The sequence below is a fragment of the Coregonus lavaretus genome (genome assembly GCF_964263955.1).
Source record: "Coregonus lavaretus genome assembly, chromosome: 25".
In the NCBI taxonomy this organism is placed as follows: Eukaryota; Metazoa; Chordata; class Actinopteri; order Salmoniformes; family Salmonidae; genus Coregonus; species Coregonus lavaretus.
This window is the reverse complement of record NC_140012.1, coordinates 35,794,477-35,814,353: the sequence shown is the minus strand read 5'-3', so window position 1 is coordinate 35,814,353 and position 19,877 is coordinate 35,794,477. Positions and strand designations below refer to the sequence as shown.

At 47.0% G+C, this 19,877-nt stretch overlaps 1 pseudogene across 1 annotated transcript; it reads left to right on the top strand.

Moving 5' to 3' along the window:
* The first annotated feature begins 2,609 nt into the window (after positions 1–2,609).
* LOC311100894 (MARVEL domain-containing protein 1-like) lies at positions 2,610–4,088 on the top strand (annotated as a pseudogene). Its single transcript has 2 exons — positions 2,610–2,620; positions 3,607–4,088. The product of its transcript is annotated as an MARVEL domain-containing protein 1-like (transcript).
* The last annotated feature ends 15,789 nt before the right edge of the window (positions 4,089–19,877 follow it).

The following is a 19,877-nucleotide window of genomic DNA, read 5'->3' as shown; positions in this document are numbered from 1 at the left end:
TTGTTAACTTGGCTTTCAAATACTTTCGAAAGGCAGGGCAGGATGGATATAGGTCTGTAGCAGTTTGGATCTAGAGTGTCACCCCCTTTGAAGAGGGGGATGACCGCGGCAGCTTTCCAATCTCTGGGGATCTCAGACGTTATGAAAGAGGTTGAACAGACTAGTAATAGGGGTTGCGACAATTTCGGCGGCTAGTTTTAGAAAGAAAGGGTCCAGATTGTCTAGCCCAGCTGATTTGTAGGGGTCCAGATTTTGCAGCGCTTTCAAAACATCAGCTGTCTGAATTTGTGTGAAGGAGAAGCGGGGGGGGGGGCATGGGCAAGTTGCAGCAGAGGGTGCAGAGTTGGTGGCCGGGGTAGTGGTAGCCAGATGGAAAGCATGGCCAGCTGTAGCAAAATGCTTGTTGAAATTCTCGATTATTGTAGATTTATCGGTGGTGATAGTGTTTCCTAGCCTCAGTGCAGTGGGCAGCTGGGAGGAAGTGCTCTTAATCTCCATGGACTTTACAGTGTCCCAAAACTTTTTGGAGTTAGTGCTACAGGATGCAAATTTCTATTTGAAAAAGTTAGCCTTTGCTTTCCTGACTGCTTGTGTATATTGGTTCCTAACTTCCCTGAAAAGTTGCATATCGCGGGGGCTATTTGATGCTAATGCTTTACGCCACAGGATGTTTTTGTGCTGGTCAAGGGCAGTCAAGTCTGAGGAGAACCAGGGGCTATATCGGTTCTTAGTTCTGTATTTTTTGAATGGGGCATGTTTATTTAAGATTGAGAGGAAATTACTTTTAAGGAACAACCAGGCATCCTCTACTGACGGAATGAGATCTATATCCATCCAGGATACCTGGGCCAGGTCAATTAGGAAGGCCTGCTCGCTAAAGTGTTTTAGGGAGCGTTTGACAGTGATGAGGGGTGGTCGTTTGACCGCGGACCCGTTACGGACGCAGGCAATAAGGCAGTGATCGCTGAGATCCTGGTTGAAGACAGCTGAGGTGTATTTAGAGGGTATGTTAGTCAGGATGATATCTATGAGGGTACCCATGTTTACGGATTTAGGGTTGTACCTGGTAGGTTCGTTGATAATTTGCGTGAGGTTGAGGGCATCTAGTTTGGATTGTAGGATGGCTGGGGGATTAAGCATATCCCAATTTAGGTCACCAAGCAGTACGAACTCTGAGGATAAATGGGGGGCAATCAATTCACATATGGTGTCCAGGGCACAGCTGGGGGCTGAGGGGGGTCTGTAGCAAGCGGCAACAGTGAGAGACTTATTTCTGGAAAGGTGGATTTTTAGAAGTAGAAGCTCAAACTGTTTGGGCACAGACCTGGATAGTATGATAGAGCTCTGCAGGCTATCTCTACAGTAGATTGCAACTCCACCCCCTTTGGCAGTTCTATCTAGACGGAAAATGCTATAGTTGGGGATGGAAATTTCAGAATTTTTGGTGGCCTTCCTGAGCCAGGATTCAGACACTGCTAGAACATCAGGGTTGGCGGAGTGTGCTAACGCAGTGAATAACTCAAACTTAGGAAGTAGACTTCTGATATTTATGTGCAAGAAACCAAGACTTTTGCGATTACAGAAGTCAGCAAATGATAGCGCCTGGGGAGTAGGAGTGATACTGAGGGCTGCAGGGCCTGGGTTAGCCTCTACATCACCAGAGGAACAGAGGTCCAATGCTCTGGGTGAAATACCGCCAGCTGTGGCTAATAGCAAGTAGCCAGTCAGCTGGCTAGCTAGTTTCAACTGGAGACTCCAGATAAAGGTAAGTCAATAATAGAATCCGTTCCACATTGAGTGAGGCGGGTTGCAGGAAAGTATATTTTGTAGAAGGATGAAAAGTCTGATAGGGAAATATGTACGAAAAATACAACAAAACAGGGTATTTACAGGCTATTTACAGACACACGACAAAAACAGAACTGCACTACTACGCCATCTTGGATCCTCAATCTTGACTATGTACAGACCCAAGGTGCGACAGAGCTGCAGGAGTTTTGACCCTCCAGGTAGGTGTTTGTTCCCCTGTGTGCTAAGAGTGTCAAGTTATTGTCCAGTTCTAGTACATGTCCCTGGGCTTGGAAATGGTTGATCTCCCCCTCTAGGATGGAGCTGTCATCGTTAAAGTATGGGGATTCTATTGGGGGGATATAGGTAGCACACATGAGGACATTTTTCTCTGTTTAGATCATTTCTAGCCAGATGTAAAATGTTCCTGTTTTGACTAATTTAATAGAGTGGATTAGGTCTGCTCTATACCAAATTAGCATAACCCCTGAGTCTCTTCCCTGTTCCACACCTGGTCGTTTGGTGGATGGGACTACCAGCTCTCTGTAACCTAGAGGGCAACCAGTGGATCCATCTCCTCTCTACCATGTTTCTTGTAGGATGACATTGTCTGTATTTCCAATTTCTTTGATGAAGTCTGGGTTCCTTCTCTTTAGGCCAATGGCAGACGACCTCAGACCTTGTATATTCCAGGATTAGATAGTAAAAGCTTTGTGTTCCATAGTGTCTAGTGTTGTTTTCGTGTGGTTTAGGCTCGGACCATTACAGCAGGTGTGAGCAAAGCATGTTGAGCATCTGATACATACATCTTAGGTCGCAGGATGGGACTTGGGTGGGTGTATTAAGGGGGTTGGGCCTGTTGCTCTGCTCACGGCCTGGGCATATGTGTGGCTGCCATGTTGAGGTCATTGCTGCAGGGGCGGGGGGCATGGGGGGGGGGGGGGGGGGGGGGGGGGGGGCATGGGGGGGGTATAAGACTGATCTCGGGGGGCCTATATAGGGTGTGGCTAGTGTTTGTTTGGGGAGGGGTCGACTGGTTGGGGTGGGGATGTGGCTCTCTCTCTCTACCTCTCTCTCTCTCCATGTCTCCTCTACCTGTCTTTTTCTCTATCAAGTTTCTCCCTGTCTGTCTCTCCCTATCTGTCTCTCCCTATCTGTCTCTCCCTGTCACTCTCTCAAATCCCTGGACACTAGTGCAGAGTGAAACAAGTCCTAAATGATAGGGAGAGACAGTGAAGTGCTGTACCTTACAAAAATGCTATGGACTAACATCAATTAGCTGAATGACTGATAGTGATGTGTTGTCGGCCATTTTCTGCCAAGAAATCTAAAACGGACTTCATCACGCCAAATGGCCCACAATGACTCGACTATGATTCACAGCTATAATTACATCACTGGCAGGCTTTCTGATTCAGAGGGGTTGGGTTAAATGCGGAAGACACATTTCGGTTGAATGCATTCAGTTTTGCAAGAACATGAACAAAGTGCAATCTGTCTCTCTATTTGGGAATTTCTGGGCCCGTATTAACAAAGCATACCCAGAGTAGGAGTGCTGATCTAGAATCAGTTTAGCACTTTTTCTCATAATGAATAAGAGACACTTTATGAACATGGGCCTTCATCCAAGATCAGCTGTCCCTGGGGCTGTGCAGAAGAAAACACAACTCTGACACATTTTACCCTTCTAACCACCTAGTTATTTAGCAATCTACCCTCCCTTTTACTTTTCAATTTTTTCTGTCTTTCTTTTGAGTCGGTGTTAGATTGTAAGCTCCCGCTCTGCTCAGTGAAAGGTCCTAGTGTTCTCCGGAGCAGATATCCCCCCCAGCCGGAGGTGAGCACATATTTCCGGGACTTCCTCAAGAGTTTTCTTGCCTTTATCCAAATCCTCCAAATCCTATTCGGAGCTGGACTATGGGTCACAATCGCCACCAACAAATACGAATGCTCCATCCACTTCGTCTTGTTCGTGGCAGTCCTCTTCTGGCTCCTCACCTTCTTCATCACCCTCCTGGACAAGCAGGACCCCGTCCCCATCTTTTTGGGAGGGGACCGGTGGTTGCTTGGCAACATAATTCACAGTATCGCAGCCGCAGTGCTACCGGCGATCAACGTCATGATCTAGAAGACCAAGCAGTACATGCACTGCAACCTGGAGCAATACAAACTCTACTGCCTGCCTGTATAAAGTCTACCTGGCTGCTGCCATGTTCGCATGTCTGGGCACTGTGGTGTATCTTGTCTCGGCGGTGTACTTGGGCTGTAGGAAGTGCTGGGGCGAGCAGACGGTGGTTTGAGAGAGAGGGGGGAGGACAGAGGGGAGCAGAGAAGTGAGAGATGGGATGTTGGACTGGGGGAGGGAGGCAAGAGCTCTCCCGGGATATGGGAGAGGAGATGAGGGAGGTGGATTTTCTGTCCCCCAAAGATAAGGGAGTGTCCTCTTGTCTTCTTGGCTCAAACTCCTACAGGTTTGTCCATATTTTGTTATGTAATTTAATGTCAGTATCAATTTATTAGCTTATCAAAGTATATATTTTATATTCTTGTGTGTGTGGTTTTTTATATGACAGCAAGCTATCAACCAAAAACCGGACTAGAATACTAGAATGTTTTTGTTTAGACTGGCAACAACATTCCAATGCTCTGAGCAGTCGTCAGGGCATGGGCGTTTTATCTGCGCCTTTACAAACACATATCTTATGCTTTGCAGCCTACAACAAGTTGTAATAGCAAGGACATGAGATTAAATGCCCTTGATATGAAAATAACTACATTTGTTAGCAAGAAATAATCCATGTCTATATCAAAAACAAAAACAAGTATTTTCCTAATTATTCCAGAAGTGTCCTTCTTGTTAAGGCCAAATGTTGATGCATTAAAACCATTGTAACTGAACACCAGATACAGGGTTCTCTTCTTTGGTAATAACACTGTCATTAATTTACATTTTACATTTACATTTGACTTTTTTGTCATTTAGCAGATGCTCTTGTCCAGAGCGACTTACAGTTAGTGCATTCATCTTAAGATACAGTGCATTCGGAAAGTATTCAGACCCCTTGACTTTTTCCACATTTTGTTACGTTACAGCCTTATTCTAACATTTATAAAATGAAATGTTTTCCTCATCAATCTACAAACATTACCCCATAATGACAAAGCGAAAACAGGTTTTTAGAAATATTTGCAAATTTATAAAAAAACAAAAACAGAAATACCTTTGCTATGAGACTCGAAATTGAGCTCAGGTGCATCCTGTTTCAATTTATAATCCTTGAGATGTTTCTACAACTTGATTGGTGTCCACCTGTGGTAAATTCAATTGATTGGACATGATTTGGAAAGGCACACACCTGTCTATATAAGATCCCACAGTTGACAGTGCATGTCAGATGTCTTTCAGCAGCAGGGACAGGAGACTAGTCAGGATCGAGGGAAAGATGAACGGAGCAAAGTACAGAGAGATCCTTGATGAAAACCTGCTCAAGAGCGCTCAGGACCTCAGACTGGGGCGAAAGTTCACCTTCCAACAGGACAACAACCCTGTGCAGACAGCCAAGACAATGCAGGAGTGGCTTCGGGACAAGTCTCTAAATATCCTTGAGTGGCCCAGCCAGAGCCCAGACTTGAACCCGATCGAACATCTCTGGAGAGACCTGAAAATAGCTGTGCAGCGACGCTCCCAATCCAACCTGACAGAGCTTGAGAGGATCTGCAGAGAAGAATGGGAGAAACTCCCCAAATACAGGCGTGCCAGGCTTGTAGCGTCATACCCAAGAAGACTCGAGGCTGTAATCGCTGCCAAAGGTGCTTCAACAAAGTACTGAGCAAAGGATCTGAATACTTATTTAAATGTGATATTTCAATTTTTTATTGTTTTATACATTTTCTAACGTTGCTAAAAACGTGTTTTTGCTTTGTCATTATGGGGTATTGTATACAGATTGATGAGGGGGAAAAAAACGATTTAATCCATTTTAGAATAAGTTTGTAACGTAACAAAATGTGGGAAAAGTCAACGGGTCTGAATACTTTCCGAATACACTGTAGCTAGGTTGGACAACCACATAGACATTTTTCCTCAATATTGTAGCTATCAGTAGAGTCGAGGTGAGGAGGATTATTTAAGATACTGTTTGACACATGGTTTATGAACTGATACGCAAAACGATGCCGTATTCAAAACTTAAAATTGTTCAATTTAAATTATTATACAAAATTATTGCAACCAATGGAATGTTATATAATATATGGGGGATACAACCTTCCCAGCTCTGCAGATTTTGCTGCGAAGAGACAGTCATTGGATCATTTATTTTGGTACAGTACATATGTAGCTTGTTTTTGGTCACAGGTCCAGGAATGGCTGAAGAATTGCAATATTTACCTGGAGCTAACCCTGCAGATGGCACTACTGGGTGATCTGAAAAGTCATAGTCAATCGATCAATAATATAGTAATACTTTTAGCACAAATGTTCATTTTCAATTTACAATCTGTAGAAACAATGAGAATATAAAGGTTCAGAACTTTTGTGAAACATCACAGTACAGTATACAATATATGGCAAATAGAAATCCAATATGGATGGTGTTGGGAGATAGATGGGAGGGGTTGAATGGAGCTGAAGGTTGGGGTTAATAACAACTAATAACAACAAGATAACTAATGTAAAACATACTGTGTCCATAATATCTATATAGGTTGTAGGTTAATAACTTTTGTGAAAGAGCACGGTTTGAAAGATATGGCATATAGAAGCAAACCGGATGGACATCATGAAAATGATCGGAGAGGTTGAGGGTAGAGGAAGTTCAGGAGTAAAAGCAAACAAAATGGAACTATTGTCAAATTGATTGTGTCCATAAAATGTATGTAGTATGTATAAGCTGGAAGTAGAGGCCTAAGCGTTGTTGTTCACTAGTTTTCTCCAATTAGGGGAGGGGTGGTAGGGTTAGAAAGTAACAAAGGAAAATATATTTTTTTAAAGGATATGTATATATATATATTTTTTGTCATTTAGCAGACACTCTTATCCAGAGCGACTTACAGTTAGTGCATACATTATTATTATTATTATTATTTTTCATACTGGCCCCCCGTGGGAATCGAACCCACAACCCTGGTGTTGCAAACACCATATATATATAATAGAATTATTGTAAAATTAACTCTGTCCATAAGGTGTAGATAGTAAGTATAGACCGGAAGTAGAGGCCTGGGCATTGTTGTTCACTAATTTACTCCAAGTAGGGAAAGGATGGTGGGGTTGAAAAGTAATAAAGGGGAATATATATATAAAAAATATATATATAAAAAAACATGGGGGATTGGAAGTGATGCAGACAATTACATTGATAGAAGATACAATCTATCTGCAATATTAAGCTGATCCATTCCCCCCCCAAATAAAAATAAATAAAAATAAATAAATATATATAATTAAAAAAAAATAAACAATAAAAAAAACACCATGCTCTACCAACTGAGCTACATCCCTGCCGGCCATTCCCTCCCCTACCCTGGACGACGCTGGGCCAATTGTGCGCCGCCCCATGGGCGCACAGGTTTTCCTACTTAAAAAGCATGTAGAGGTCTGTCATTTTTATCATATGTACAATCCAACTGTGAGAGACGGAATCTAAAACAAAAATCCAGAAAATCACATTGTATGATTTTTAAGTAATTAATTTGCATTTTATTGCATGACATAAGTATTTGATCACCTACCAACCAGTAAGAATACCGGCTCTCACAGACCTGTTAGTTTTTCTTTAAGAAGCCCTCCTGTTCTCCACTCATTACCTGTATTAACTGCACCTGTTTGAACTCGTTACCTGTATAAAAGACACCTGTCCACACACTCAATCAAACAGATTCCAACCTCTCCACAATGGCCAAGACCAGAGAGCTGTGTAAGGACATCAGGGATAAAATTGTAGATATGCACAAGGCTGGGATGGGCTACAGGACAATAGGCAAGCAGCTTGGTGAGAAGGCAACAACTGTTAGCGCAATTATTAGAAAATGGAAGAAGTTCATGATGACGGTCAATCAACCTCAGTCTGGGGCTCCATGCAAGATCTCACCTCGTGGGGCATCAATGATCATGAGGAAGGTGAGGGATCAGCCCAGAACTACACGGCAGGACCTGGTCAATGACCTGAAGAGAGCTGGGACCACAGTCTCAAAGAAAACCATTAGTAACACACTATGCTGTCATGGATTAAAATCCTGCAGCGCACGCAAGGTCCCCCTGCTCAAGCCAGCGCATGTCCAGGCCCATCTGAAGTTTGCCAATGACCATCTGGATGATCCAGAGGAGGAATGGGAGAAGGTCATGTGGTCTGATGAGACAAAAATAGAGCTTTTTGGTCTAAACTCCACTCGCCGTGTTTGGAGGAAGAAGAAGGATGAGTACGACCCCAAGAACACCATCCCAACCGTGAAGCATGGAAGTGGAAACATCATTCAAAGGGGACAGGACGACTGCACCGTATTGAGGGGAGGATGGATGGGGCCATGTATCGCGAGATCTTGGCCAACAACCTCCTTCCCTCAGTAAGAGCATTGAAGATGGGTCGTGGCTGGGTCTTTCAGCATGATACCGACCCGAAATACACAGCCAGGGCAACTAAGGAGTGGCTCCATAAGAAGCATCTGAAGGTCCTGGAGTGGCCTAGCCAGTCTCCAGACCTGAACCCAATAGAAAATATTTGGAGGGAGCTGAAAGTCCGTATTGCCCAGCGACAGCCCCGAAACCTGAATGATCTGGAGAAGGTCTGTATGGAGGAGTGGGCCAAAATCCCTGCTGCAGTGTGTGCAACCCTGGTCAAGACCTACAGGAAACGTATGATCTCTGTAATTGCAAACAAAGGTTTCTGTACCAAATATAAAGTTCTGCTTTTCTGATGTATCAAATACTTATGTCATGCAAAAAAATGCAAATTAATTACTTAAAAATCATACAATGTGATTTTCTGGATTTTTGTTTTAGATTCCGTCTCTCACGGTTGAAGTGTATCTATGCAAAATCGGCAGTGTATCAAATACTTGTTCTCCCCACTGTATGTATGTATATGAATTTATATGTATGTATGTACAGTACCAGTCAAAAGTTTGGACACACCTACTCATTCAAGGGTTTTTCTTTATTTTTTACAATTTATTACATTGTAGAATAATGGTGAAGTTATCATAACTATGAAATAACATATATGGAATCATGTAGTAACCAAAAATTGGAAGTGATGCAGACAATTACATTGATGGAAGTTACAATCTATCTGCAATATTAAAGCTGATCTACCCCCTAAATAAATAAAAACTATATAATAAAAAATAAAATGAAAATAGAGATAGATGGGAGGCGTTGAATGGAGATGAAAGGTGGGACTAATAACAACAAGATAACTCATTGTCACGTTCGTTCAAGGACGGGTCAGACCAAGGTGCAGCATGAAAAGCGTACATGTTTATTACACAGATAAACACACGACAAAACAACAAACCAAACGAAACGTGAAGTCCTAAGGCTGAAACACAAAACAAACCTATACACGGAACAAGATCCCACAACTAATGCATGCCAACAGGCTGCCTAAGTATGATCCCCAATCAGAGACAACGAGCGACAACTGTCTCTGATTGGGAATCACACCCGGCCAAACATAGATATACAACACCTAGACTGAAACATAGAAAACACAACATAGAATATTCACACCCTGACTCAACATATAAGAGTCCCCTGAGTCAGGGCGTGACACTCATGTAAAATGCCAATAAAATGTATATAGGTTCAGAACTTTTGTAAAACAGCACAGTCAAAAATATATGGCAAATAGAAATCAAACTGGATGGACATCAGAAATAGATGAGAGTGGGTGAGGGTAGAGGAAGGACAGGACTAAAAACAAAATTAAAATGTTCCTCCTCCCTACCTGTATATATATATTTTTGTCATTTAGCAGACGCTCTTATCCAGAGCGACTTACAGGTAGTGAGTGCATACATTTTTTCATACTGGCCCCCTGTGGAAATCGAACCCACAACCCTGGCGTTGCGAGGCAGAAACTCAAACAGGAAGTACCCTTGCTAAGGACTATTCAACGCTGGTCTGACCAATCGGAATCCACGCTTCAAGATTGTTTTGATCACGCGGACTGGGATATGTTCCGGGTAGCTTGCGAAAATAGTTTAGACGAATACACTGAAACGGTGACTGCGTTTATCAGGAAGTGTATAGGTGATGTTGTGCCCACTGTGACTATTAAAACCTACCCTAACCAGAAACCGTGGATAGATGGCAGTATTCGCGCAAAACTGAAAGCGCGAACCACCGCATTTAACCATGGCAAGGTGACTGGGAATATGGCAGAATACAAACAGTGTAGCTACTCACTCTGCAAGGCAATTAAACTGGAAAAACATCAGTATAGAGATAAAGTGGAGTTGCAATTCAACGGCTCAGACATGAGACGTATGTGGCATGGTCAACAGACAATCACGGACTATAAAAGGAAAACCAGGCACGTCGCCGACACCGACGTCTCGCTTCCAGACAAGCTAAACACCTTCTTCGTCCGCTTTGAGGATAACACAGTGCCACCGACGAGGCCCACTACCAAGGACTGTGGCCTCTCCTTATCAGTGGCCGACGTGAGTAAGACATTTAAGCATGTTAACCCCCGCAAGGCTGCCTGCCCAGACGGCATCCCTAGCCGCGTCCTCAGAGCATGCGCAGACCAGCTGGCTGGTGTGTTTACGGACATATTCAATCTCTCCCTTTCCCAGTCTGCTGTTCCCACATGCTTCAAGATGGCCACCATTGTTCCTGTACCCAAGAAAGCAAAGGTAACTGAACTAAATGACTATCGCCCCGTAGCACTCTCCTCTGTCATCATGAAGTGCTTTTAGAGACTAGTCAAGGATCATATCACCTCTACCTTACGTGTCACCCTAGACCAACTTCAATTTGCTTACCGCCCCAATAGATCCACAGACGATGCAATCACACTGCACACTGCCCTATCCCATCTGGACAAGAAGAATACCTATGTAAGAATGCTGTTCATTGACTATAGCTCAGCATTCAACACCATAGTACCCTCCAAGCTCATCATTAAGCTTGAGGCCCTGAGTCTGAACCCCGCCCTGTGCAACTGGGTCCTGGACTTCCTGACGGGCCGCCCCCAGGTGGTGAAGGTAGGAAACAACATCTCCACTTCGCTGATCCTCAACACTGGGGCCCCACAAGGTGCGTGCTCAGCCCCCTCCTGTACTCCCTGTTCACCCATGACTGCGTGGCCAAGCACGCCTCCAACTCAATCACCAAGTTTGCAGACGACACAACAGTAGTAGGCTTGTTTACCAACAATGACGAGACCGCCTACAGGGAGGAGGTGAGGGCTCTGGGAGTGTGGTGCCAGGAAAATAACCTCTCACTCAACGTCAACAAAACAAAGGAGATGATTGTGGACTTCAGGAAGCAGCAGAGGGTGCACCCCCCTATCCACATCGACGGGACCGCAGCGGAGAAGGTGGAAAGCTTCATGTTCCTTGGCGTACACATCACTGACAAACTGAAATGATCCACCCACGCAGACAGTGTGGTGAAGAAGGCGCATCAGAGCCTCTTCAACCTCAGGAGGCTGAAGAAATTTGTCTTGGCACCTAAAACCCTCACAAACCTTTACAGATGCACAATTGAGAGCATCCTGTCGGGCTTTATCACCGCCTGGTACGGCAACTGCACCTCCCGCAACCGCAGGGCTCTCCAGAGGGTGGTGCGGTCTGCCGAATGCATTACCGGGGGCAAACTACCCGCCCTCCAAGACACCTACAGCACCCGATGTCACAGGAAGGCCAAAAAGATCATCAAGGACATCAACAACCTGAGCCACTGCCTGTTCACCCCGCTATCATCCAGAAGGCGCGGTCAGTACAGGTGCATCAAAGCTGGGACCTGAAAAACAGCTTCTATCTCAAGGCCATCAGACTGTTAAATAGCCATCAGTAGCACATTAGAGGCTGCTGCTGCCTATTGAAATCACTGGCCACTTTAAGAAATGGAACACTAGTCACTTTAATAATGTTTACATATCTTGCACTACTCATCTCATATGTATATACTGTATTCTATTCTATAATATTCTACTGTATCTTAGTCCATGCCGCTCTGTCATTGCTTGTCCATATATGTATATTTTCTTAAATTCCATTCCTTACTAGATTTGTGTGTATTGGGTATATGTTGTGAAATTGTTAGATATTACTGCACTTTCGGAGCTAGAAGCACAAGCATTTTGCTACACCCGCAATAACATCTGCTAAACACGTGTATGTGACAAATAAAATTTGATTTGATTTGATTTGAAAATAGATTGTGTCTGTAAAATGTACTGTATATAGTATGTATAAGCTGGAAGTAGAAGCCTAGGTGTTGTTGTTCATTAATTTACTCCAATTAGCGGAGGGGTGGTGTCACGGTTTCGGCCGAGGCTGCTCCTCCTCCTGGTTCGGGCAGGCTTCGGCGGTCGTCGTCCCCGGAGTACTAGCTGCCACCGATCTATGTTTCATGTTCGTTTGGTTTTGTCTGGATGTTGTACACCTGTGTCTTGTTAGTCCTCGTTAGTGTCCTATTTAGTTCTCGTTGTGTGTGCTTGTCGTTGTGTGTGATTGCGCTTCTGTTTCGTGTTTGGAGCTACATTTTCCCTCCAGTGTTTTGGAGAGGTTGTTTTGCACATGTTTGTGCGCCGTTTGTTTTGTCGCCTGTGTGCGCCGTGTATTCGCCTTCGGGCTTATTGTGCTTCTGTCTTTTATATATATTGCACTAAAGCCTTTGGACTGAGCCTCTGCGTCCTGCGCATGATTCATACACCACACCCACCTTCAGCACGCCTTGACAGAATCACACACCATAATGGAATCAGCAGGATCGGCAGTGACGCCTGTGTCGCTCGAGGAGCATCTCCGTGGGCAAGAGGGCCAGATAAGACAACTGGAGACCGCTCTACAGGAGGTAATCAACACCTTGCACCGATGGGAGGCCAGCAGGGTACCCACACCTCCACCTACCCTGCCCACCCCATCGGTCGGTCCACCAGTCCCAGGTTCGGAACCCAGGGGGATTCGGCTCTCGCTCCCGAGGGCGTATGACGGAACAGCTGCCGGGTGTCAGGGGTTCCCCCTGCAGGTGGAGCTCTACCTGGCCACTGTACACCCGGTGCCCTCGGGATACGAGAGCGTTTCCGCCCTCATCTCCTGTCTCACGGGCAAGGCGTTGGAGTGGGCTAACGCCGAGTGGAGGAAGATGGACGCCAACACCATCACCTACGCCGAGTTCTCCCGCCGCTTCAAGGCCGTGTTCGACCATCCACCTGAGGGCAAAGCGGCGGGGGAGCGTCTAGTCCATTTGAGACAGGGGAGGAGGAGCGCTCAGGTGTTCGCTCTAGAGTACCGGACTCTAGCGGCGGATGCAGGGTGGAATGAACGGGCTCTCATCGACCATTTTCGATGTAGCCTACGAGAGGACGTTCAATGTGAGTTGGCCTGCAGGGATACCCATCTTACCTTCGACCAGTTGGTCGATATGTCCATCCGTCTGGACACCCTGCTGGCCACCCGTGGACGTCCCGAGGGGAGTCCGTCCATTCCGCCCTCCGGCACCTCCGAGCCGAGCCCTATGGAGCTTGGGGGTGCCGGCGCTAGAGAACGGAGGAGGAGGAGCCCGAGGGGGCCTGTCTCCTGCACCAAGTGCGGTCGTGGAGGGCACACTGCGGCCAGGTGCTGGGGAGGGTTCTCTGGGGGAGAAGACAACAGGCCACGCACTGGGGGGGCCTCCCAGGTGAGTAGACGTCCCACTTACCCAGAGCTTTCTGTTGCGCACTTTTGTATACCTGTTTGTTTTCCACAGGTTGCACCTCATTCCCAGCATAAGGCGCTAGTAGATTCAGGCGCAGCTGGGAATTTTGTTGATCGGAAGTTTTGTTTTGAGTTAGGGATCCCTCTCCTACCTGTTGACAAACCTTTTCCCGTTCATGCCTTAGATAGCCGCCCGTTGGGGTCGGGGTTGATCAGGGAGATCACAGCGCCACTTCGGATGTGTGCGCAGGGGGGTCATGAGGAGACTATACAGCTGTATCTGATCGACTCTTCTGCGTACCCAGTGGTGCTGGGGATTCCCTGGTTAAGCACCCATAACCCTGCTATTTCGTGGCAACAGAGGGCTCTCGATGGGTGGTCTGCTCAGTGCGAGGGGCGATGTCTGGGTGTTTCCGTGGGGGCGACTTCGGTGGAAAGTCCAAACCAAGTGCCCGCACTGCACATTCCGCCTGAATATGGGGATTTAGCTCTCGTGTTTAGCAAAACTAGGGCGACGCAGTTGCCTCCTCATAGACAGGGGGATTGTGCGATTGATCTCCAGGCAGGAGCAGCGCTCCCACGGAGCCATGTGTATCCTTTGTCTCAAGAGGAGAGAAAAGCTATGGAGACTTACATAGCCGAATCTTTGAGACAGGGATACATTCGGCCCTCCACTTCTCCCGCCTCCTCGAGCTTCTTTTTTGTGAAAAAGAAAGATGGAGTGTTGCGCCCGTGCATTGATTACCGTGGTCTCAATCAGATTACTGTGAAATACAGTTATCCACTCCCTCTGATTGCGACCATGACGGAGTCATTGCATGGAGCGCGGTTTTTCACAAAACTGGATCTCAGGAGCGCGTATAACTTGGTGCGCATTAGGGAGAGTGACGAATGGAAGACAGCGTTTAGTACCACGTCAGGTCATTTCGAATATCTCGTCATGCCATATGGGTTGATGAATGCTCCATCAGTCTTCCAATCCTTCGTAGATGACATTTTCCGGGATATGCAGGGACAAGGGGTGGTCGTGTACATTGATGACATTCTGGTGTACTCGTCTACCCGAGCCGAGCATATAACCCTGGTGCGTCGTGTATTGAGGAGGCTGTTGGAGCACGACCTATATGTCAAGGCAGAGAAATGTCTGTTTTTCCAGGAGTCGGTCTCCTTTTTGGGTTATCGGTTGTCCGCGTCAGGGGTGAGAATGGAGGTGGATCGTGTGTCCGCTGTGCCTAATTGGCAAACCCCAACTACTGTAAAAGAGGTGCAGCAGTTTTTGTGCTTTGCGAATTACTACCGGAGGTTTATCCGGGGTTTTGGACAGGTGGCAGCTCCCATCACGTCCCTCCTGAAGGGGGGTCCGGTGCGCCTGCAGTGGTCAGCCGATGCGGACAGGGCCTTTAGGAGACTGAAGGACCTGTTTACGTCGGCTCCGGTGCTGGCGCATCCGGATCCCGCATTACCCTTTCAGGTCGAGGTAGACGCGTCTGAGGCTGGTATAGGGGCCGTTCTCTCTCAACGGTCCGGCACGCCACCTAAACTCCGCCCCTGTGCTTTTTACTCAAAGAAGCTCAGCCCGGCGGAGCGTAACTATGACGTTGGGGACAGGGAGCTGTTAGCTGTAGTTCAAGCCCTTAAGGTGTGGAGGCATTGGCTTGAGGGGGCTCAACACCCTTTCCTCATTTTGACTGACCATCGGAACCTGGAGTACATCCGGGCAGCGAGGAGACTGAACCCTCGCCAGGCTCGATGGAGTATGTTTCTCACCAGGTTCGTATTTAAAATCACGTACATCCCTGGGTCCCAGAATGGTAAGGCGGATGCGCTGTCCCGGCGGTATGACACGGAGGAGAGGTCCGTTGAGCCCACTCCCATACTACCAGAGTCTTGCCTTGTGGCACCGGTGGTGTGGGAGGTCGATGCCGAAATCGAGCGAGCGTTGCGTACCGACCCCAGCCCTCCACAGTGTCCTGAGGGTCGGAAGTACGTTCCGCGCGAGATTCGGGATCGACTCATTTACTGGGCTCACACGTCACCCTCCTCTGGACATCCGGGTATCGGCCGGACGGTGCATTGCCTTAGCACTAAATACTGGTGGCCCACTTTGGCTAGGGATGTGAGGGTTTATGTCTCCTCCTGCTCGGTGTGTGCCCAGTGTAAGGCGCCCCGACATCTGCCCAGGGGTAAGTTACAACCCCTGCCCGTTCCACAATGACCATGGTCCCACCTCTCGGTGGATTTTGTGACAGACCTTCCCCTCTCTCAGGGGAATACCACCATCCTGGTCGTTGTGGACCGGTTCTCTAAGGCCTGTCGTCTTCTCCCTATGTCGGGTCTTCCTACTGCCCTACAGACCGCTGAGGCCCTATTTACCCACGTCTTCCGGCATTACGGGGTACCCGAGGATATAGTGTCTGATCGAGGCCCCCAGTTTACCTCTCGTGTTTGGAGAGCGTTCATGGAGCGTTTGGGGGTCTCGGTTAGCCTTACCTCAGGGTACCACCCGGAGAGTAACGGGCAGGTAGAACGTGTCAACCAGGATGTGGGTAGGTTTCTGAGGTCGTATTGCCAGGACCGGCCGGAGGAGTGGGCACGGTACATTCCCTGGGCCGAGATGGCCCAGAACTCTCTCCGCCACTCCTCTACTAACCTAACCCCCTTCCAATGTGTGTTAGGTTACCAGCCGGTTCTGGCACCTTGGCAGCAGAGCCAGATCGAGGCCCCTGCGGTGGATGATTGGATGAGGCGCTCGGAAGAGACGTGGAACGCTGCCCACGTCCACCTGCAGCGGGCCGTCTTTCGTCACAAGGCGAGCGCCGATCTCCACCGCAGTGAGGGGCCGGTGTACGCACCCGGAGATCGAGTCTGGCTCTCTATCAGAAACCTACCCCTCCAACTGCCCTGCCGGAAGCTGGGTCGGCGGTTTGTGGGGCCCTTTAAAGTCCTGAGAAGATTGAACGAGGTGTGTTATAGGTTACATCTACCTGTTGAGTATAAGAATATTAACCCCTCGTTCCATGTGTCTCTTCTCAGGCCGGTGGTAGCTGGTTCACTCCAGGACAATGAGATAGGGGAGACTCCTCCGCCCCCACTGGACATCGAGGGGGCTCCGGCGTACACCGTTCGGTCCATCTTGGACTCTAGACGCCGGATGGGGGGTCTCCAGTATCTCGTGGAGTGGGAGGGGTACGGCCCGGAGGAGCGGTGCTGGGTGCCGCGGAGGGACATCCTAGACCCATCTCTCCTGTCGGAGTTCCACCGGGACCATCCCGCGCGCCCTGCTCCGCGTCCTCCTGGTCGTCCCCGAGGCCGGGGTCGGCGCACGGCTGGAGCCGCGCGTCAAGGGGGGGGTACTGTCACGGTTTCGGCCGAGGCTGCTCCTCCTCCTGGTTCGGGCAGGCTTCGGCGGTCGTCGTCCCCGGAGTACTAGCTGCCACCGATCTATGTTTCATGTTCGTTTGGTTTTGTCTGGATGTTGTACACATGTGTCTTGTTAGTCCTCGTTAGTGTCCTATTTAGTTCTTGTTGTGTGTGCTTGTCGTTGTGTGTGATTGCGCTTCTGTTTCGTGTTTGGAGCTACATTTTCCCTCCAGTGTTTTGGAGAGGTTGTTTTGCACATGTTTGTGCGCCGTTTGTTTTGTCGCCTGTGTGCGCCGTGTATTCGCCTTCGGGCTTATTGTGTTTCTGTCTTTTATATATATTGCACTAAAGCCTTTGGACTGAGCCTCTGCGCATGATTCATACACCACACCCACCTTCAGCACGCCTTGACAGGTGGTAGGGTTAGTGGAAAATAATAAAGACAAATATATTTTAAAAATATATGTATGTATATATATATATATATATACAGTGGGGGAAAAAAGTATTTAGTCAGCCACCAATTGTGCAAGTTCTCCCACTTAAAAAGATGAGAGAGGCCTGTAATTTTCATCATAGGTACACGTCAACTATGACAGACAAAATGAGGAAAAAAAATCCAGAAAATCACATTGTAGGATTTTTTATGAATTTATTTGCAAATTATGGTGGAAAATAAGTATTTGGTCAATAACAAAAGTTTCTCAATACTTTGTTATATACCCTTTGTTGGCAATGACACAGGTCAAACGTTTTCTGTAAGTCTTCACAAGGTTTTCACACACTGTTGCTGGTATTTTGGCCCATTCCTCCATGCAGATCTCCTCTAGAGCAGTGATGTTTTGGGGCTGTCGCTGGGCAACACGGACTTTCAACTCCCTCCAAAGATTTTTTATGGGGTTGAGATCTGGAGACTGGCTAGGCCACTCCAGAACCTTGAAATGCTTCTTACGAAGCCACTCCTTCGTTGCCCGGGCGGTGTGTTTGGGATCATTGTCATGCTGAAAGACCCAGCCACGTTTCATCTTCAATGCCCTTGCTGATGGAAGGAGGTTTTCACTCAAAATCTCACGATACATGGCCCCATTCATTCTTTCCTTTACACGGATCAGTCGTCCTGGTCCCTTTGCAGAAAAACTGCCCCAAAGCATGATGTTTCCACCCCCATGCTTCACAGTAGGTATGGTGTTCTTTGGATGCAACTCAGCATTCTTTGTCCTCCAAACACGACGAGTTGAGTTTTAACCAAAAAGTTATATTTTGGTTTCATCTGACCATATGACATTCTCCCAATCTTCTTCTGGATCATCCAAATGCACTCTAGCAAACTTCAGACGGGCCTGGACATGTACTGGCTTAAGCAGGGGGACACGTCTAGCACTGCAGGATTTGAGTCCCTGGCGGCGTAGTGTGTTACTGATGGTAGGCTTTGTTACTTTGGTCCCAGCTCTCTGCAGGTCATTCACTAGGTCCCCCCGTGTGGTTCTGGGATTTTTGCTCACCGTTCTTGTGATCATTTTGACCCCACGGGGTGAGATCTTGCGTGGAGCCCCAGATCAAGGGAGATTATCAGTGGTCTTGTATGTCTTCCATTTCCTAATAATTGCTCCCACAGTTGATTTCTTCAAACCAAGCTGCTTACCTATTGCAGATTCAGTCTTCCCAGCCTGGTGCAGGTCTACAATTTTGTTTCTGGTGTCCTTTGACAGCTCTTTGGTCTTGGCCATAGTGGAGTTTGGAGTGTGACTGTTAGAGGTTGTGGACAGGTGTCTTTTATACTGATAACAAGTTCAAACAGGTGCCATTAATACAGGTAACGAGTGGAGGACAGAGGAGCCTCTTAAAGAAGAAGTTACAGGTCTGTGAGAGACAGAAATATTGCTTGTTTGTAGGTGACCAAATACTTATTTTCCACCATCATTTGCAAATAAATTCATTAAAAATCCTACAATGTGATTTTCTGGATTTTTTTTCTCAATTTGTCTGTCATAGTTGACATGTACCTATGATGAAATTTACAGGCCTCTCTCATCTTTTTAAGTGGGAGAACTTGCACAATTGGTGGCTGACTAAATACTTTTTTTCCCCACTGTATGCCATTTAGCAGACACATTTATCCAAAGCGACTTACAGTCATGCGTGCATACATTTTTGTGTATGGGTTGTCCCGGGGATCAAACCCACTACCCTGGCGTTACAGAGGACCACATATATACACTGCTCAAAAAAATAAAGGGAACACTAAAATAACACATCCTAGATCTAAATGAATGAAATAATCTTATTAAATACTTTTTTCTTTCTTTACATAGTTGAATGTGCTGACAACAAAATCACACAAAAATTATCAATGGAAATCAAATGTATCAACCCATGGAGGTCTGGATTTGGAGTCACCCTCAAAATTAAAGTGGAAAACCACACTACAGGCTGATCCAACTTTGATGTAATGTCCTTAAAACAAGTCAAAATGAGGCTCAGTAGTGTGTGTGGCCTCCACGTGCCTGTATGACCTCCCTACAATGCCTGGGCATGCTCCTGATGAGGTGGCGGATTGTCTCCTGAGGGATCTCCTCCCAGACCTGGACTAAAGCATCCGCCAACTCCTGGACAGTCTGTGGTGCAACGTGGCGTTGGTGGATGGAGCAAGACATGATGTCCCAGATATGCTCAATTGGATTCAGGTCTGGGGAACGGGCGGGCCAGTCCATAGCATCAATGCCTTCCTCTTGCAGGAACTGCTGACACACTCCAGCCACATGAGGTCTAGCATTGTCTTGCATTAGGAGGAACCCAGGGCCAACCGCACCAGCATATGGTCTCACAAGGGGTCTGAGGATCTCATTTCGGTACCTAATGGC